This window comes from Camelus bactrianus, chromosome 1 (genome assembly GCF_048773025.1).
Source record: "Camelus bactrianus isolate YW-2024 breed Bactrian camel chromosome 1, ASM4877302v1, whole genome shotgun sequence".
In the NCBI taxonomy this organism is placed as follows: Eukaryota; Metazoa; Chordata; class Mammalia; order Artiodactyla; family Camelidae; genus Camelus; species Camelus bactrianus.
This window is the reverse complement of record NC_133539.1, coordinates 75,323,257-75,342,777: the sequence shown is the minus strand read 5'-3', so window position 1 is coordinate 75,342,777 and position 19,521 is coordinate 75,323,257. Positions and strand designations below refer to the sequence as shown.

General features: G+C 37.5%; 1 pseudogene; it reads left to right on the top strand.

Moving 5' to 3' along the window:
- The first annotated feature begins 1,274 nt into the window (after nt 1-1,274).
- Nucleotides 1,275-19,521, top strand: part of LOC105063365 (plexin-D1 pseudogene) — a 42,445-nt pseudogene continuing 24,198 nt past the window's right edge.

The window sequence follows — 19,521 nt, the reverse complement described above, 5'->3', positions numbered from 1 at the left end:
ATGACCAAATTACCTGCCAAAGACTCTATCTTGCACCAACATAAAAATCGGAGGAGGACAAAATACTCAGTCAATGTAATATTCTCCAATTATTAGCATGAAGGGTGTGAACAGACTGTAATAGCATAAGATCAAGACCCAGAAGGACAGAAGCAAAGGAACAGATCAAGCAAAAAGGCCATGAAACCATGAGGAAACAGCTTGACACAGATTCTGAATCAGAGAGGCAGGCATACCTCAAGACACGACCAAACCAAAACCAACAATAGAGTACAGAACACAGAAATAAAGAAAACTTTAATGACAAAGCAAATTTCTACCTCAGGATCCAAGCCCCTTTATCATCTGCAAGACATGATAAAAGCTAGTTGCGTTCCAAATGTCATCCTCATATGATGGTTATTTAGAATTTAGAATATAGTTTCCCATAGAAATAATGCTAAAATGGAAATAAGTTATGCAGACAGCCTGAAATTCTATTTAATTCATGACATACCTGAAGGACATAATAAATAGAACTATTTCAACTACAAGTGACCACCGTTTATAGAATAAATAAATGCTTTGAAAAATAAGGGGAAATTTCCCGTTTGGATTTAAATGGAAAAAGTTTATTATCTTTCCCATGAATTAAAATCAAAAACTCTGGAAAGAAATAATAAAGCAACTATCTGAAAACTGAAAAGTTAATAACAGCATGTGAAATGATCAGGGAAATCAAACCTTGAGGAATGATCAATATGGTAGTGAGTTTCATAGTTTTCTTTTCCTTTCCTATACCTCCTTACTCAGACACAGACAGCATGAATCATAGAACTTCATAGCAAAAATCTCCAAAAGAAACTTCTTTCTAGCTGAAGGACAAGAGATGGAGGTGGGAGCCTACGCGACAGAGAGTATAGGGAAAATACACCCCACACCTTACTCTCCTGGCCCTTCCTTGAAGCAAATCCACAGGCAGCACCCTGCGGCAGAAGCAGTGTGCAGGCACTAAAACTGTGAGAGAAAATCTTCTCTTTGACTAGAGAAACTTGGAAATGAGGTTGATGAGCTCTGAACAATGTAGGGAGAATCCCTGTGATTTTTCCCTTTTTCTCTTGCTGTTTCATCACTGAGGCAGATTTGGTTGAGGGAAATAGATGACAGTGCAAAGAAGATAAAACCCCAGCTTTGCAACTAGAGGTCTATTAAAAGGGGTATCATATAACTGGAGGGTTTGGGAGCTAAAGAGAAGAGAGAGGACCCCCTAAGTCTACGCATGATGTCCTGGGTTCATGCATGAGCTGCGCATGTGTGGAACTGATCCAAAGCAGAAGAGCAAAGGCTTTGAGAATGAACCTACAGAACAGACCACCGCTGAGGTCACAGACTGGCCTCTGGTTGGAAAACAAGCAGAGCTTGTTCAGGTCTCCTCCTCGCTCATCTGATGCAGGTCTCACACAGGGATGGAGCCCTAAAAAGGCTCTAAAAACTAAATTGACATCAGATCCACAGCCCGCAGAAGATGGATTAGAACTTCTTGTCTAAATTGAACCAGGTTGACTATTGACTTTCTCCAGAGCATTTTAATAGGACCCAAATACCATAATACTGTAATACTCATACTATAATACTCATAATACTATATTCAAAATGTCCAGGACACAATACATCATTAATCAAAATCTCAACTACTCTCAGTGTAAAAGACAGTCAACAGATGGCAATCCCGTGATGACCAGATGTTGGAATTACCAAAGACTTTAAAGTAGTTATTGTAAACTAAGCTCCATGAAGGAAGAGCAAGCTCTCTCAAATGAATGGAAAGACAGAAGTGCTCACCAAAGAAATAGAAACTATATACAATGACAAATAAATGCAAATTTGGGGATTAAAGAATATATTAACTAAAATAAAATATTAATGAGGTGGACTCAATAAAAAAAAATAAAGAGTGAAGGAACTGAATAAAGATCTATAGAAATTATCCAATCTGAACAACAGAAAGAAAAATTGCAGGAAAATGAACAGAGTGACAGAAATTTGTCAAATAATCTCAAAATTCTAGAATTCAGATCATTCGAATCCTAAAAAGAAAAAAGAAAGAATTTCTGAAGAAAAAATTTCAAAAAATAATGGCTTACATTTTCCAAAATTTGGTGAAAGATGTAAATTTACATACTTCAAGAAGTTCAGTGAACCTCAACAGTATAAACTCAAAGAATAAGAATCCTAGATACATCATAATCAAATAACTAAACACCAATTTTTTCAAGAAAAAAATAGAAAAAGTCAAGAGTAAAATATCACAATAAATATAGGGAAACAATGGTTCAAGTGACTAAAGATTTCTTATCAGAAACCATGGAGGACAAAATACAACGGAACATTTTATACACAGTAAAAGAACTACCAACCAGAGAAAATATCCCTCACAGATGAACAGGGAAAAAAGATATCATCAGGTGAAGGAAAACTAAGAGAATTCATCAGCAGTTGATCTGCTCTAAAAGAAATACTAAAAGAAGTTTTTGAGGCAGCAGGGAAATTATAACAGAATGAAACTTGGAATTTCAGGAATAAAGAAGAAATAACATAAGTAGTAAATATCTAGGTGAAAAAGCCATACTTATATTACATTCTTTAAAATATCTATGACAGTATGACTATTAAAAGCAAAAATGATAACATTGTCTGGTGGGGTTTAAAATTATGTAGATGTCATACACATGTCATCTACAACAAAAAGAATTCAAATAATCAAAAAGCGGTCAGGAAAGGAAAAACAGGAAAATGAAAAATAGAGGGGACAAACAGTAAACAAATTAAATATTGTCGGACCTATATCCAACCATAATTGTCAATAATTACACTGAAAGCAAATGGTCTGAATATACTAATTAAAATAGGTTGTCAAAATAGATAAAATATAAGACCTATAGGGTAAAAGTACAATGATGGGAAAAGATCTACCACAGGAACACTACTCACAAGAAAGCCAGAAAGTTATATTAATATCAGACAAAAATGAAATTTTAGAACATGGAAGGTTACCAGGGATAAAGAAGATCAATACATAATGATAAAAGAGTCAATTCATACCAAGAAGATACAGCAATCCTAAATTTCTATGCACCTGAAATAAAGACCTTGAAAATAACCAACACAAAAGCTAATAACTGAAAGAAGAAATAGACAAATCCACATTATATTTGGAGACTTCAACATTTCTCTCTCAACAATCAAAAGAACTGAAAGAAAAATCAGGAAAAAATATGGAAGAACGGAACACCATCATACAACTGGGCTGATTTAATTGACATTTACCAAACACTCCACTCAACAACAGCAGATTACATATTCCTTCAAATGCACATGAAACATTCACCGAGAGGACATTTTCTACCTGTAACATGAACCTTAAGAAATTTAAAAGAATGGAAATCATACAAAATGTGTTTACTTACCATAATGGAACTAAACTAGATATCATAACATAGAGGTCTGAAAAAAATCCCCAAACATTTGGAAATTAAACAGTATATTTCTGAATAATCCTTGGGTCAAATAAGAAGTCTCAAAAGAAATTAGAAAATATTTTGAATTAAATTAAAATACAACTCATCAAAATTTGAGGGATATAGCTAAAGCAGTGCTTAGAGGAGAAATTTATACTATTAAATGCTATTATTATAAAAGGAGAAAGATCTCAAATCAATAAGGTATACTTCCACTTAAGAAATTAGATAAGAGAAAACTAAACCCCAAACAAGTAGAAAAAAAGAAATGATTACAATACCAGAAACCAATGAAAGTGAAAAAAGAAAACAAAGAAAATGAAATTAAATCAAAACTTCATTCTAAGTAACCTATAATGAAAAAAAAACCAATAAAGAAAACCAATATATGTATGTATATGCACAGCTGAACTACTATGCTATACACCAGAAATTGACACATTGTAAACTGATTATACTTCAATAATAAAAGTTGGTTCTATAAAGAAATCAATACATTTGATAAATATCTAGCCAGACAGATCAATTTTTTTAAAAAAGCAAAGATATAAATTATTTATATCATGAATAAAAGAGGATATGTTACCATTTACTTCAGAAACACTAAAAGGAAAATAAAAGAATACTAAAAAGCAACTCCATAGCTATAAATTCAATAACATGAGTAAAATCAAGCAGTTTCTGGAAAGATTCGAATAACCCAAAACCTACTAAAAAAGAAATAAATAACCTAAATATTCCTATATCTACTAAAGAAATTGAATTTGTAATTAAAATCCTCCTGGCAAAGGAAACTCCAGATCCAAATGCTTTTACCAATGAATTCTACCAATTGATTTTTGAAAAGATGCAAAGGAAGACTCAACAGAGAAAGAATAATTTTCACAACAAATGGTGCTGGAACAATAGGCATAAATATTCCCCCCAGAAAGAATCTTGACCTATATTTCACACTTTATGCGAAAATTAACTTGAAATGCATCATAGCTTTAAAATGTAAATCAGAAAACTGTAACACTTTTGAAGAAAACACAGGAAAAAATCTTTATGAACTTGGGTACAAAGAGTTTTCAGATACAACACCAAAACCATGATCCATTGAAAAAAAACTGATAAATTAGTCTTCATCAAAAGCTTGGTGAAAGACACTATTAAGAGAGTGAAAATACAAGGTACACATTGAGAGAAAATATTTGTATATCACATTCCCATGTACTGTGAATATATAAAGAACACTTGAAACTCAGCAAGAAAACAAAAAAAGGGCATAAAATTTGAACAGACATTTCATAAAAGAAGAGGTATAAATGACAAAAAAGCAAATGAAAAGATGCTCAGCATCATTAGACATTATGGAAATGCAGACTGAAACCACAAAAAGATAACTACACTTCTAAGAGAATAATTTCGGGGGGTTTTTTGAGCAACTAGAATTCTCATACATTGCTGGTGGGAATGCAAAATGGCATAACCACTTGGGAAAACAATTTGGTAGTTTCTCAGAAAGTTAAATATACATTTACCATATGATTCAGAGTCAGAAATTTCACTCCTAGTATTTATATTAAAAAGCTGAAAATTAATGTTGCAAAAAAACTTTAATACATAGTTTTAAATGTTTTAAAGAGTATTAAAGAATTTTAATACATGGTACAGCAGGACAGAATTTGGCAGGACAAGGGAACTTTTCTGTATCCTGGTTGTGATGGTGGGTACATGATTTCTGCATTTGTCTAAATGTTTTCATTAAAAAAATAAAATATAACGACATAAAAATAAAGGGAAATAAACTTCGAATGGAACAGATTCTCTAATTCTCTGTTCCTCACTCACTTCAGCATCAATAATTGCCAGAAACAGATTTGAGTACCATTTTGGTGGGAGGGGCAGAGCAGGGAAAGACAGGGCTAGGGCTGGCCTTTCTGGACTCTATATCTTTATGCTTTTATAATAAAAGATCTTTCCAGTTCATTTACTCTTTTTCCTAGTAGTGAAAATGGGGACCAGTGGGCCACTGTCTCTATAAGGAAATGAAGAGGAAAAGTTGACTTTGTTTGCATGGGCAAATCCTTCCTAAATTGGCTATTCTTAAATCAAGCATATACTGATATAGTACATTTCTTTCACTGCACCTAGAAAAGCCTGACACCATCAAAGTAAAAACTTGATTCTGCTATTTAAAAATAAAAGTCTATTACTACTTAATCAAACAACTTAACAAAACTCTCTACTCTCATGTTGGTCCTAAATTGAATAGAAACATTTTTGTTTATTTTTAAACCTAATTGTATTTTGTGGATTTCTGTAGGTTACCTAATTCTTTCTTTGAATGAGTAGAATAATTGTTTTTTAGCTTTAATTACTTCTCTTTGTATTTAATAGCCATTTGTGTGCTTGCATGTTCTGTTACATACTTGACTACCTCAGTCTTACTTGCTTATAACCATAATTTTCTATTATACAGAAAAAGAAATTGTTTCTGCTGTCTTTTTATTGTCTTAAATAGGTTTTGGTACAGTAAAATCAAATTTCCTTGGTTTAAAATATTTTACTGTATTGTCATAGCATTGAATATTCACTGACGACAATCTTCTAGAATGGATTAAAACACTGCTACAATAGTTCTTTTAGCTAGTCTGAATACTCTAAAAATTGACATTCTTAACATCTCTCTAGTATGAAACTTCAATCTACAAATCAGACTCATCAATCAGAGGCAGCTTGGGTTAGATTATTTTATCTTCACCTTAGATCCTGCAAAAACCACAGAATTGATATACTGGGCAACAGACCTGATAAAAATACAACAGAGGTTATCTCACATGACTTTAACTAAGTAGCAAAACCGAGAGGGAAAAATAAAATCTCTCCCTAGAACCTTACACAAATATGAAAGAATTCTTCAAGTATGTAAGACATGAAGACATTGGCTCAAAAATAAATTATGATTTAGAATGTAGAAAGCCATTAAATAGCACTAGAAAACAATGGGATAAACTGGAAAATACTTGGAGAAAAACTATGTAACTGAAGTTGCCTCTAAGTCTTTCTTTATTAACATACTAAGCTAAGAGATGAATCGATTCTTTCCCTTAAAACAAAGCTATCAGTCGAAAGGCTACTCTTTTTCAGAAGTTCTTGAGAAGTGACTGGCAGGTAGGTCAAAGGCATAGTGTGCTCACTTGCTCTGCCTTCATCCTGCTCTCCAGACTCCACTTTGGACATGTTATCCCTCTTTGTGCCATCACATCAACCTCAAGCCATGCTCAGAAATCACTAACCCTGACACTTCTGTTGTCACCCTGTTATTCTGACAGGTTCTTCAACTACCTCATTGAGTATCCACACAAGGCATCTTACTCAATTATCAAAAATAATAAATATAACACAACAACTAATACTCAGAGAGTGCTATCTATTCCTTCCTTCATTTAACGAATAGATTTTGAGCTGGTTTTAGGTATGTTGCCTCCACCAAGGGCTAGAGAAGTGATGAACAAGACAGAAGTGATCTATGTTTTCATGGACTATAAAGTCTTGTATGTAAAAGAGGCCTTAGAAAATAACTGCACAGATAATTATTAGCTGTGATATACATTCTGAAAGAAAAGTGCAGGGTGAACTGAGAGCATGTAACAGAAAGATTTCTTTGTCTGGGAAAGCTAAGAATTCCCAAAAGAAATAACATTCAACAGAGTGTTATCTATACTGTGACCTGAAGAGGGGGACAGGTGGAAGGAGGATCTGGAGCATGGACCTGGAAAGGAGTAAGGAGACAGAACTAAGTAGCAAGAAGTTGACCTGTATTATGTTATTGAATGTGCAAAATAAGAACTTGACATGTAGTCAGAGGAAACAGGTTTCTGATCCAGCTTTGCCACTTAGTTGCCATGAAACCTTGGGTAATTCACTTAATCTTTCTTATCTTCAGTATATCCATCTCTTGGGGGGGGGGGGGGGCGAGGGTACTTTTTTTATTACAGTATCTTATCTCCAGTATATTCACCTATAAAACGAAGGTAATAACTGTCCCATAAATCTCACAATGTTGTCAATACCATCACTTAGCATAACAACTGGCACACAAAAAAATACATTCCACAATTTTTTAATGGTTTCAGTCATAATTCCTGCCAAGTTTTGTATGGGCATGAGGGCATACGGCATTAAAAAAAAAAAAAACAGGCATATAGCTTCTACTTTTTGCATTCCATTGGTTCCAGGCTTCCATATAGGGTATCCTTCAGCTGGGAGCTAGCTCATCCCCAAACCTCTCTCCTTTCTTCTTAGGAGGTGGTAAATAGTTTCAAAATGTTAACAAGACCAAAGAAGTGTCATGAAATAGAGTTATTTAGAGAGAGTAGACTTCTCCCTAAAGAAATTCAAAGTATAACTTTAGACTGCCCTATGGCCAGGAAGCCTTATGTTTCCAAGCTACCCTGAATCTTGAGTATTAGAGACTCTGCAAAAAGGAGAAGATGGTAGGAGGTAATTCACACTTTTTCTAGAATTCACACTTTTTTCCGTAATTCACACTTTTTCTAGAATTGGATTGATAATTCCAAACAAGGAATGCTAGGTAAGTACTAAACAGCAGATCTGAGGTAGTGATAAACTTAAGAAACTTCAACTGAGGCTTTGATATGAAAAGATGAACCTAACAGACTGATGTTCCTCCATCCAAAAATTGATCGAAAAAACTCACAATAATAATGACAAGACTAAATAACATTTACCTGTCCGTTGGCCAAGCTTCCAAAAGACCAGAGGACACAGCCAACAACTCAGAGTAACCTCCATTAACAGAATGAGACACTGAAAAAGCTACTAGTTTTGTGAGGCAGATGTATCTCTTTTATGTCACCTCAGGAACAGCATTAATCTTTTTGCTTTGTGTAAAAGATTCAGAATTGCTTTCTGAGTGACTATTTCACAAAAATTCCAGGGAGATAAAGCCTTTCACCTCTAGCTGCCCAGCCTGAATCAGTAGTGCCTGAAATTTACTACCACTTAAAAGCCAAGTGTTGACCTGTGTGAAATGAAAGGTTACATAATATAATGCAACAGAGGCAGGTTTCAACAGCTCAGGGTGACATCTGAGTCGACGCACATGGAACAGCTCGAAGGCATGGAAAGGGTTAAATGGCTCCGGCCGGGTACTTATTTCTAAAACACCAGAATAAAATTTGACAGGCCGTAATTACAAAGTAGATGCACAGAGAAGGATTATTTTATGTTTCAGAGATCACATGACTCAATCCCCAAGCACCAGCTGTGCCCACACTTTGTAAAATGCTTAATACCTGAGGCCCCCTATGCACACAGTCGCACGCTCGCTCGCTCTCCACAGCGCGCGCGCGCACACACCTCCGAAACAACCAGTTGCTCTTTTCTTCCTAGTGAGAGTACGCTCTTTCAAGATCCTCTCTCACTTGTAACATTCTGACTTTTCTGAATAATAAGGGGGGCCTTTCAGCTATTATATTACTAAGAAGAATGAATCAGGAAAAAAAGAAAACTGCCCATCTTCATCCTTTCATTATCCTCTTGAAAAGGGGTTTCTACCTCCACATTGTGCCTCTGCATCAAAAGACCCTGATACTTATCTCATTAGGTGGGAGCTGCGAGAACGGCTGGTAGAATCCCTGAGAATAAAAACAGAATCCAGGTAATAAAGTCTAACCTTTTTCTTTTCCTCTCCGCTTTGTTTCCCTCGTTCACAGGGTACCGCGTGCATAGGCCTCACACCCGACGCTTCTGACCAGAGTTCCTCAAGGAGTGGCGGCAGCCTGACCCGTCAACACGCAGCACTTCTGCACAGGGCTCCGCAATTCAAGATGGCGCCGGCCCGCCGGGGCGTGTGCAGAGGCGCTGCGCCCGGCACTGCGACCTGGAGCGAGGGAGCCGCTCAGCCGCGGGAGCTCCGGGAGCCTCGCGAGAACTCCGCCTCTCCCCGCTGCGGAGAACCCGGTAAAGCAGCCTGCCCATGGCCTATCACCGGAGCGTGTGCTGCAGAGCTTGAACTCGCACATCTCCATTCTCTGATCCAAAAAGAGAGCTTTCCTTTGCTTCAGAACCGAACTTGGGGTTGTTCTGTTGGCACAAGCAGACACCAGGCAGGAGGACCCTTGTTGGAGCCGGACACAAAAGGTCAATAATACCTTGGCAGGTGGCACTGAACTAGCCCTATATTCAGACTCACCTGTTTCACTGAAACTGTTTTTTTTAACTAAAACATTAACTTAGATTATTATCTAAAGGATCTCATGCTTTTTTTTAATAGAGTTCTAAAAGCTAAAGTTTTAAAAAGAAATTATTTCTATATTCTGACTGAAGTATCTTCATCACAAACTAAGATTGTATAGTCCTTGTCTAAACAGAGTGGAGAGAGAGAGCGAGAGAGAAAGATAAGGAGGGAAAGGGAGAAAAGGAGAGAAAGGAGGAGAGAGTGAGAGCGATCTCCAGTATCCTTGCTGCCTGATGGTTTTCTCTGTTTGAGAAATGAAACTCATAGATGGAGGCAATCCTGGTGACCTTGGGCAATCTCACCTACCAAAACCTGAGTGCACTCTAAATCAGGGCAACTTGAAGCATAATTTAAATGATTTCCCAGATTTTTTTTTTATTGAAGTATAGTTTATTTACAATGTTGTGCTAGTGTCTGATGTACAGCATAGTGATTCAGTTATACATATATATATAAAGAAAATATAAAAGATATACATATATTCTTTTTCATTGTAGGCTATTACAATGTATTGAATATAGTTCCCTGTGCTATACAGTAGGACCTTGTTGTTTATCTGTTTTATATAGTAGTTAGTACCTGCAAATCCCGAACTCCCAATTTATCCCTTCCTACCCCTTTTCCCCCCTGGGAAGCGTAAGTTTGTTTTCTATGTCTGTGAGTCTGTTTCTGTTTTGTAAATAAGTTCATTTGTGTCTTTTTTTTTTTTTAATTCCACATATAAATGATATCATATGGTATTTGTCTTCCCCTTTCTGACTCACTGCATTTAGTATGATAATTTCTAGGTTCATCCATGTTGCTGAAAATGGCATTATTTCATTTTTACGGCTGAGTAGTATTCCATTGTGTGTGTGTGTGTGTGTGTGTGTGTACACACACACACACACACACACACACACACACACACTACATCTTCATTACCCAGTCATCAGTTGATGGATGTTTAGGTTGCTTCCATGTCTTGGCTGTCATTATAAATAGTGTTGCTATGAACATGTATATCCTTCTTTGGGGTGCATGTATCTTTCAAATTAGAGTTTCCTCCAGATATATGCCCAGGAGTGGGATTGCTGGATCATATGGTAAGTTTGCTTTTCATTTTTTAAGGAATCTCCATACTGTTTTCTATAGTGCTTGTGCCAAATTACATTCCCACCAGCAGTGTAGGAGGGTTTCCTTTTCTCCACACCCTCTCCAGTATTTATCATTTGTGGACTTTTTAATGATGGCCATTCTGACCAGTGTAAGGTGATACTTCATTGTAGTTTTGATTTGTATTTCTCCGATAATTAGAGATATTGAGCATTTTTTCATGTCCTATTGGCCATCTCCATGTCTTTATTGGAGAAATGTCAATGTCTGTTTAGGTCTTCTGCCCATTTTTGGATTAAGTTGTTTGTTTTTTGATAATGAGTTGTATGAGCTGTTTGTATATTCTGGAAATTAAGTCCTTGTCAGTTGCATCATTTGCAAATATTTTCTCACATTCCGTAGATTGTCTTTTTGTTTTGTTTATAGTTTCCTCTGCTGTGCAAAAGCTTGTAAGTTTAATTGGGTCCCGTTTGTTTATTTTTGCTTTTTATTTCTTTTGCCTTAGTAGACCAACCTACGAGTGACTTCCCAGACTTACTTAGGTTCTAATGCTCAAATCTTCCCACAAATAGACGATCACAGTGCTCTAAGTTTACCAAAGTAAGGCATTCCCTAAAAATCTTGGGTCTGCTTCCCTACCCCCATCATAAAAGCTACACTGGAGGAAAAACTTCCATGCTACATTGACTTTGGCAAAAATTAAATTCTGTGACACTCAACACCCAACAGCTCCAGGTCCTATGATAAAAAAGGGCAACTGACTCTGAGAACCTAGACACTTTTAAGCAAGAGTTCCCCAAGAGGTGGAAGTCAACCTGGTTCCCACTTAGAATGAGGAAGACTCAGACTTCCCTGAGAAAAAAAAATCCATTCTCAGAGTGTCTCACACACACTCAGCTTAGGACACTAGAATCCAGATCAATTGTTGGCTTTAAGGTCCATATCTAGTACAGTTGGTACAAATCCTGGAAAATACATGCTTCTGAACTAACATTTTTCTCCCAATCTCAGAACATTTGAAGATGTCCAGATGACTTGTTTTGTCTTGTCAGCCTGTGCCTCCACACACTAGCCAATGAAGAAAGATCACCTGGAAATATAAAGCAATTGCTTAGCCTGCCTTCAGGAATCCTATAGCTCCACAACCCCCACTAGATGACATCCCTGGGCCTGGGCCTGCCACTGCTTGTATTGTAATGTGACATATAGTCACAGGCAAAGACCAGTGAGTTTTCTCTCCCAGTCTCTTCCCCATCTCTACAACCTAAGACCTCTGGCATCTCCACATCTCTCAGCTTAGCCAGCTCTAGGACACTGGCCTTGGGTACCCAGCCCTCCTCACTACAATTCAACCTTTCCACTTTCCATTCACTGCATCACTCCCACATTCAAAAAAGTTCAATAGTCCTTACCAATTTTTACTAGATCAAGCTTAATTTTTCTGACTTTCAGGGTTTTTCATAAATAGTGTCATCCCACCTGGTCAGCCTGATTTATCACAATTTGGAGGGCTCTAGTCAAGCCCATTGCTTCACAATCCAGGACAGCTACCCTTGTTCCTAAGATTTTCAAAATCTGTATCCCAGAGGAAGGCTGAAATTTTTTGTCCTAGATTGGTATATTCCAGTTTGAAAACTTTGTAGTGATGTTTCAGTGATGGAGGTGATAATTATAAACAAATCATTTTAAAGCTATTGCTTGAATTATGAATCAAGGAGAATAATTTGACTATTTAAATGTAATTAGTTTAATTAGTTACAAGAGGATGTTTCTTTTTAGATAGTGTAATAACTACCAGAATGAGTTTGCCATTTGAAATATGTGCTGGTGGGAATTAATTAAATAACCACAATAATCTTTAACACAGGTGGCTCCAAAATTTTAGTCAACATCAGAATCTCTTAGAGAGCTTGTTAAAACACAGATTTCCAGGCCCCACCCCCTAGTATTTCTGAATCAGTAAATCTGTGATGGGAACAGAGAATTTCCATATCTAACAAGTCCCTAGAGGACACTGATGCTTCTGGTGGAGGGACCACAGTTTGAAACCCACTGACCTAGTGTTTACTATATCCCAGGCCACCTTCTACATTGTTTACCTACATTATATCATTTCATAGTTAAAAGAAAAACCTAAGAGGTTGATATTGCTAATATGCATCCTACAGTTAAAGAGGTTAAGTAACTTGCCCAGAGACACTGCTAGTAAGCAGTGGAGAAAGCATTCAAAACTAGACAATCAATTCTGGGTCCTGCATGTCTCATCACAGGGCAATATGTATTGATTGTGAAAGTGTCATTTGAAATAAGTAAATATATTTGTTCCTCCTATGGACACAATATCTGTCTCTGATGGACAAGTAAGAGGCTACGCTAAAGCTACATTGTTCAAATGAAAATAGAACAGTCACCTAGAGCAGTTACATGAGTACTAGTCACCAGTGTCTTTCTAAAGGAAAAAAAGCTCAGCTTCCCTCCACTCCTAAGCCCTTTGGAAGGCAACCCCACATCCTCCAGAAGCTAGTGATGATTTAGACAGTTCTTCTGCAGAGAAAATCATCTACCCAAAAAAACAAAACACAGAAATAAACAAAAATTAAAAACCACTGACCTCTGCACACTTATCCAGGCTTCAGTAGTTTTTAAAGCTTCCCAGGTGATTCCAGTGCACAGCCAAGTTTGATATCAGAACTCCAAAGCACCTGCTGAATCTCTTCTCTGGCAGTACAGCTTTGACCAGGTTCATTCCATCAACCTTCTCTGCTGCATGCATTGAGCCAGCCTCCGCCTAGCTGACACAAACATCAGTTCTCTCTCATATTCCGTATGCCCCTCCAACATCTCTAGCCCTGTGCAGGATGTATCAGGTCTCGGAATTTGAAGATCTATGTACAATTATATAATTATTTCTGGTTATTGTGGTGGCTGAGGAGACTGGCAAGGAGAAGCTTTGTATTTATTTCAGAAAAACTCTCTCAGTAGAGGAAAATTCTAATCAGTATGAAAACATTAAGCAGATGGCACCCATCCTTTTTTAAGTCATGTTTAATATTTTCATACTAGATGTCTCCTTATGATAGATCCTGATTCTCTGGGGTGAAATGCAAAGCTTAAGACTTTCAAAAATACTTGTGAAATGCCAACAGTTTCATCTATTAATGGTGCCTTCTGGCCTTCATTTTTATGTACCATGTATATTGCATGTAGATTCTGCCCATTTCTAAAAAATAATTTGAAGCAATATATAAAGATGTATATGAGGCCAAATAGCTGAAATAGACATAAAATAATGATCATTGATCATTAAATAGATGAGAGAACAGTGAACGAGGAATTATGAATGAGTGATACTTTCTGTCACTAAGTATTAAATTTAGTTCTGAGCTTTGTGGCAAACAATAAAAAATAGAGAAATGTTGGCTGATGCCAATTTTATCATAGAGAAGAAGGGAGGGAAGAAGGGGAAAAGCATATTTGAAAAGACTATATCCTGGAATTAATTTCTGGGTAAATTAATAAATTAAACTTATTATCATTCTGATCCTCACCCAGGAAGACAGTTGGTCCCATAACAATCAACATGCTTTTCAACTTTAGCTCCAACATCTTTGGAGTGTCACTCATGGCCTATGATGAATATGCAGACCATGCTTATTTAAAGCATAGAGAATGATTTAAGTAGCTAATCGTCCTTCCACACTACCAAACATTAGCAAATATGGTTTTCAATTGTATGGTTTCAATTTATTGTATAAGACTATAAATTAATGCAGCCAATTTTAGAAAAATTAGTCTTATCTCAGTGTTCCCAACTAGGAACTAGACATGTTTTCCTAGCCTCTTTCCCTCATGATTATTTACAAAAGAGACATTTCTGAAGTACATCAGGGTTCTATGGAATTCCTCAGTTGAAGGAACAAAATCCTTAGGTTTAGAATAGCCAGTGAATAGAAATCTTTGGTATACTAAATTGAAAATCTTTTCCAAAGAAATGAGTGAAAATTGTTCTCTATATCACTCTATGAAACATGACCAGCTTCAATAAAGTGCCTGCCTGGCATGTAACAGATGCTTAGTATGTATTTACCTTTTTTTTTAAGTTGAAGGTTCAATTAAGTTATTCCAGGCTGTGATATCCTGACGTCATATGCAGAAGACACAGGACACCTAGACATATGGCTACATAGCAGAGCAGTCCTCTAGGTGGCACTTCCAGACCCTGGCTCACATGCCCCAAAAGGTCTAAACACATCTATCTCCAAGATTATCTACAGCTATGGGTTAGTGGACAGCTATAAAGTGAGCAGATAGCCTTCTGGTAAAATCCGCAGCAAAGTCAGACCATCTCCATGAATAAGCTCATATACCTGCCCTGATGGTGACTTGTTTGTTTGTTTGTTTCCCAGTATTGTTTCCAAGTTACTCTAAAACATGTCTAACTTAGGCTGCCCTTCTCCTTCACTGCTGTGCATTTACAAGGATTGATTAGTGCATCTATGCAAGGCTTAAGAGCTCAGGGTATCAAAATTAGAAGAGATGTCCTTTTATTTCCCAAAGCTGAACTACATACCATGGAGGCACCTAGTAACAGAGAATTCACTCCCACTTGTGCCAACCCATTCCATTTCTGGAGATCTTTGGCTTTCAGAAAAATTTGAAAAGGAGCTACAACCTATTTCCTTCTACCTGTTGGTCAAATTCCACCCATTGAGGCCATAAGAGTCTAATCACTGATGCATCTGACGATTCCTCCAACATTAAAGACAGATATTTGTCTCCTGATTATTTTCTCTTCACAAGTTTCAGCACTTCATGAAACCTAAGCTTCCTTCCCTATAGCACAAAATTCCCTTCACTGTCTTGGTCTCTTTCCTCTGAATGCACTAAGATTGCTTCTATCTTTCTTAAAATGTAATAACTTTCCACAAATGGTGCTTGAACAACTGGACATCAGAATGCAAAGAAGATAAATTAGACACCCTTCACAAAAATGTACTCAAAATCTATCATTGACCTAACTGTAAAACACAATACCATAAAACTCCTATAAGATAATACAGGAGAATACCTAGATGGCCTTGGGTACAGCCATGACTTTTAGAGACAATACCAAAGACATGATCTATGAAAAAATCTATAAACTGGACTTGATTAAAGTTAATCAAGATGTGGACTCACTACTAAGGCTTCTAACTTACAACAGTAAAACTTATTCTCATGTTAGGCAGCAGAGCCTAACTTTCTTGGTGTATGAGGAGCATCTGTCCTTTAACCTGCTCCATGAAAAACATTCCGTGGTCAAATAAGCATACACTATACACTCCTCTTAGATATTTACAACACTCATTAGCTTTGATGTTTAACAGCATTAACACAGCATTTTCTAATTTCATTAACCCTGAAGCCTTCCACACACCAACCCTGGTACCCATCAGCATTCCACAGACCTGCAGAATGTACACGGAGGAAAATGTTTGCCTCCTGATATTTTTTTGCCTACTTATCCTGGTACTATCACTCAGAGCTGTATTTCAAATATGTTAAAGCCTCCTCCACTCGATGGGCTTTCAAGCACTGAAGACCTCTTTCATGCTCCTCTAGAACCCTCCAGAGAGGCTGGCTACACATAAGCTGAGAGTTCTTTTCTAAAGAAAGATGGCAATGCAGGCGTAAAAGAAAGAAAAATTAAGTAGAACCCCTAGTGACTTTGGAGGCACAGATGATCTTTAAACTCTTGGATCTTTCTGGCACACTCAGAGAGTTTCACAAAAGATGCTACAACAGAGAGAAGTCTTCAGTGTCAGCAGGAGGTCCCTCAAAAAGCCCTCTGAAAAACCCAGCAATTCTCCCAGAGAAGGAGGGGTGAGATACTTCTAGCAGTAGTTTACCAGATTAATTTATTGCCTCTGGAAAAATCACTTTTGGAGGCAGTACCAGTTACCTTCTCCTACTCTAAAGACCCAAGGAAAAAAAAGAAAGGAAGGAAGAAAGAAAGGAGGAAAGCAAGATAGAAAGAGAGAGGGAGGAAGGGAGAGAAGGAGGAAGGAAGAAAGAGAAAGAAGGAAGGAAGGAAAGAAGGGAGGGAGGGAGGAAGGACGGACCTCATTACTATTCAGGTTGGGCTGAACATTTCCAAAGGTTGTTTAATGAAACGGAATATTTCAAAGAAGGGTGAACTGGCCAACTCTAAAAACCTTTTTATTCAATTAATGAAAAGGAACGCTGAATTGCATGGCATGAGCAAAGTCTTTTTCTCATGCTAAACAGAAATGTGTTTGGGGAGAAAAAAATCTGCCAGGGTTTTCTTCTGTCTTTGTAGATTTTTGCCGTAGCTGCTCTGAGAAAAGAAATTTCTAAAACCGTGGGTAGCTTTGCTACTTTTTCAAGAGGTGCAAAGCAATGGGGAGAAAAAAAAACATGCGCTTTATAAATGAAGGGAAGTTTTAGATACGAAATATAGCTTAGAATTCCAATTGGACACACTCTCCAGACCTGTGCAGAGCTTTTACAAAGCTTTTGATGGATTAGTTCTATAGGTAACATAACTCAAAACACATGAGGTAGGGCATATGCTAGTAAAATTTCTTGAAATAACTTTGTATCTGAAGGCAGGATTCTTTCCTTTGAGAATAACAAGAAGTGCAGGTTAACTATAAGAAATAAAAGACCATTTGAACTTCTTTTAGACTTTACCCTGCAGCAAACTAAATAAAACTAAATATTTAATGAAATATCAGTCTAAGCCCAACCAATGCAAGCAGAAAAATGCCAAGATGGTTTTTAAACTTAATCCTTAACCCTAGGTCACTCACCCAGGGATATTGCTAATAGTGTGATAAGTGAAGCAGAGGAAAAACTAAATTCCGGGGCAGTCAAAGCTCATACATACTTAAAGCTGCAATACCGCATCAATACATTTTAACCAACCATAGGCAGCACTGACCAGAAAAGTTTGACTATGCAGTGGGTGGGTGAAGACGAAGCAGTATATTGGATTTATACTGTGAATTGTTAGTATAAGAAGATCTGACATTTTTCATATTATGCTTTGGGGGCAAAACATTAAAATTAAAATAACAGAAAAGCAAAACAAACAAGTAAAAAACTTCATACCCATCTAACACCCAGTAGGCAGAGGGGAGGAGAGTAGTCGTTATTAATGACCTATTATATAAAGCTCTCACATGATTTCTTCCCTAGGATTAATGAAAGAGCCTCTTACACAGGACTCCTTGCCAACACTCCAGCCCACTATAATCTATCTTTTATACCACAGCCAGTAGGATCTTACAGACCTGACCATAATCACTTCTGTGCCTGAAGATCCTTGTTGGCATCCTGCTGCCTGGGAGTCAAGTACCAACTTACTGGTTTGGCATTAAAGTCCTTCTCAGTTTCCCCTTGTCCCACTTCTCCAGCCTGGACACTTGCCATGTTGCCCTCTCCCCTGTTCTCACCATTCATCCAATGCTCCATGACATGAACTTTTTATTTTATGCCCATACCTGAGCTTTCATATCAATCTTTTTCTCCTCTTAGCCCTCCCTCCAAGCCCTCCCGGGGGATTCACTCATTGATCCAAACTCTGTTCATGTCATCATTTCTATAGAGCTTTTCCTGGCTCTCCTGGGCCAAATTAATTGCTTCCCTCCTGTACCCCAGAGTATCCTTGTTCTAAATAATAATAGATGAAAATCATTAAGTACTTACTATAGGCCAGGTGCTGTTCTATGCACTTTTATTCAATTTAATCCTTATTTAATCTTCACAACCCTATGAGGCCAGTACTATTATTACTATCCACATTTTTCAAATGAAAAAAAAAAAAAAAGCACAAGAGGCTGAGTGTTTTGACAGGTCATTCAGCCAGTGAGTGGCAGATACAGGGTTCTAACACAGGCAGCCTGGGCCCATGGCATTCACTCTTGACAACACCACCCCACCACAAAGACTGAGACTCCTGGGACCAGCTGGGAGGAGACCAGGGCTCAGCCAGGCCAAAGGGGTTCCCCAAGTCAGGGGCCAGTTAAGATTGCTTCTCACTAAAACTGAGAAAATAAGCAGGGCTAAGCATTGAGGAGAAAGGCAAGCCAAGCAAACCAGAGAAGAGACTACAGGTTCGCCAAACCAAGGGAGAAGTGCAGAGGTCAGAAGCTGAGCTCTAAAATCAAAGATCAGCAAGCTGGGGACCAGGCTGGTTCCAAAAGCAGGGAAATGCCTTACTCACCCTTTGTCCCCACAGTTGAGCCCCATAAATTTCCTTTGTTTGAAAAGGTATAAATAAATCTAGCTATCAATATGCTTGAAACTTCTTGCGAGAGAACCAGGCTCATCTAGAGAGTTGTTTATCCCCTAACTCGGAATTTTGGGGGTCAAACCTTGAGGTGGTCCTGCATCAGAGGGATGTGGCTTACCCAGCCACACAGCAGACCCCAAAAATAACATCTTGTTTATAGGACTGAAGCCTTTGGTTATAAAGCACAGACTACTGACTCGTAACTAACACCAGCTTACCTGTCATTTGTTCATAATTCGTTTTTCATTTCAGGTCAGAACACACTGAAATATGCTCAGTACTAATTTTTCTTCCCTAAAATGCCCCAGTCTCTGCAAAACTGCTTTTTTCTGCAGGGATTTAAAGGAGACGGAGCAAATTTTTTCAGAACTCAAGTGCTTTCTCCA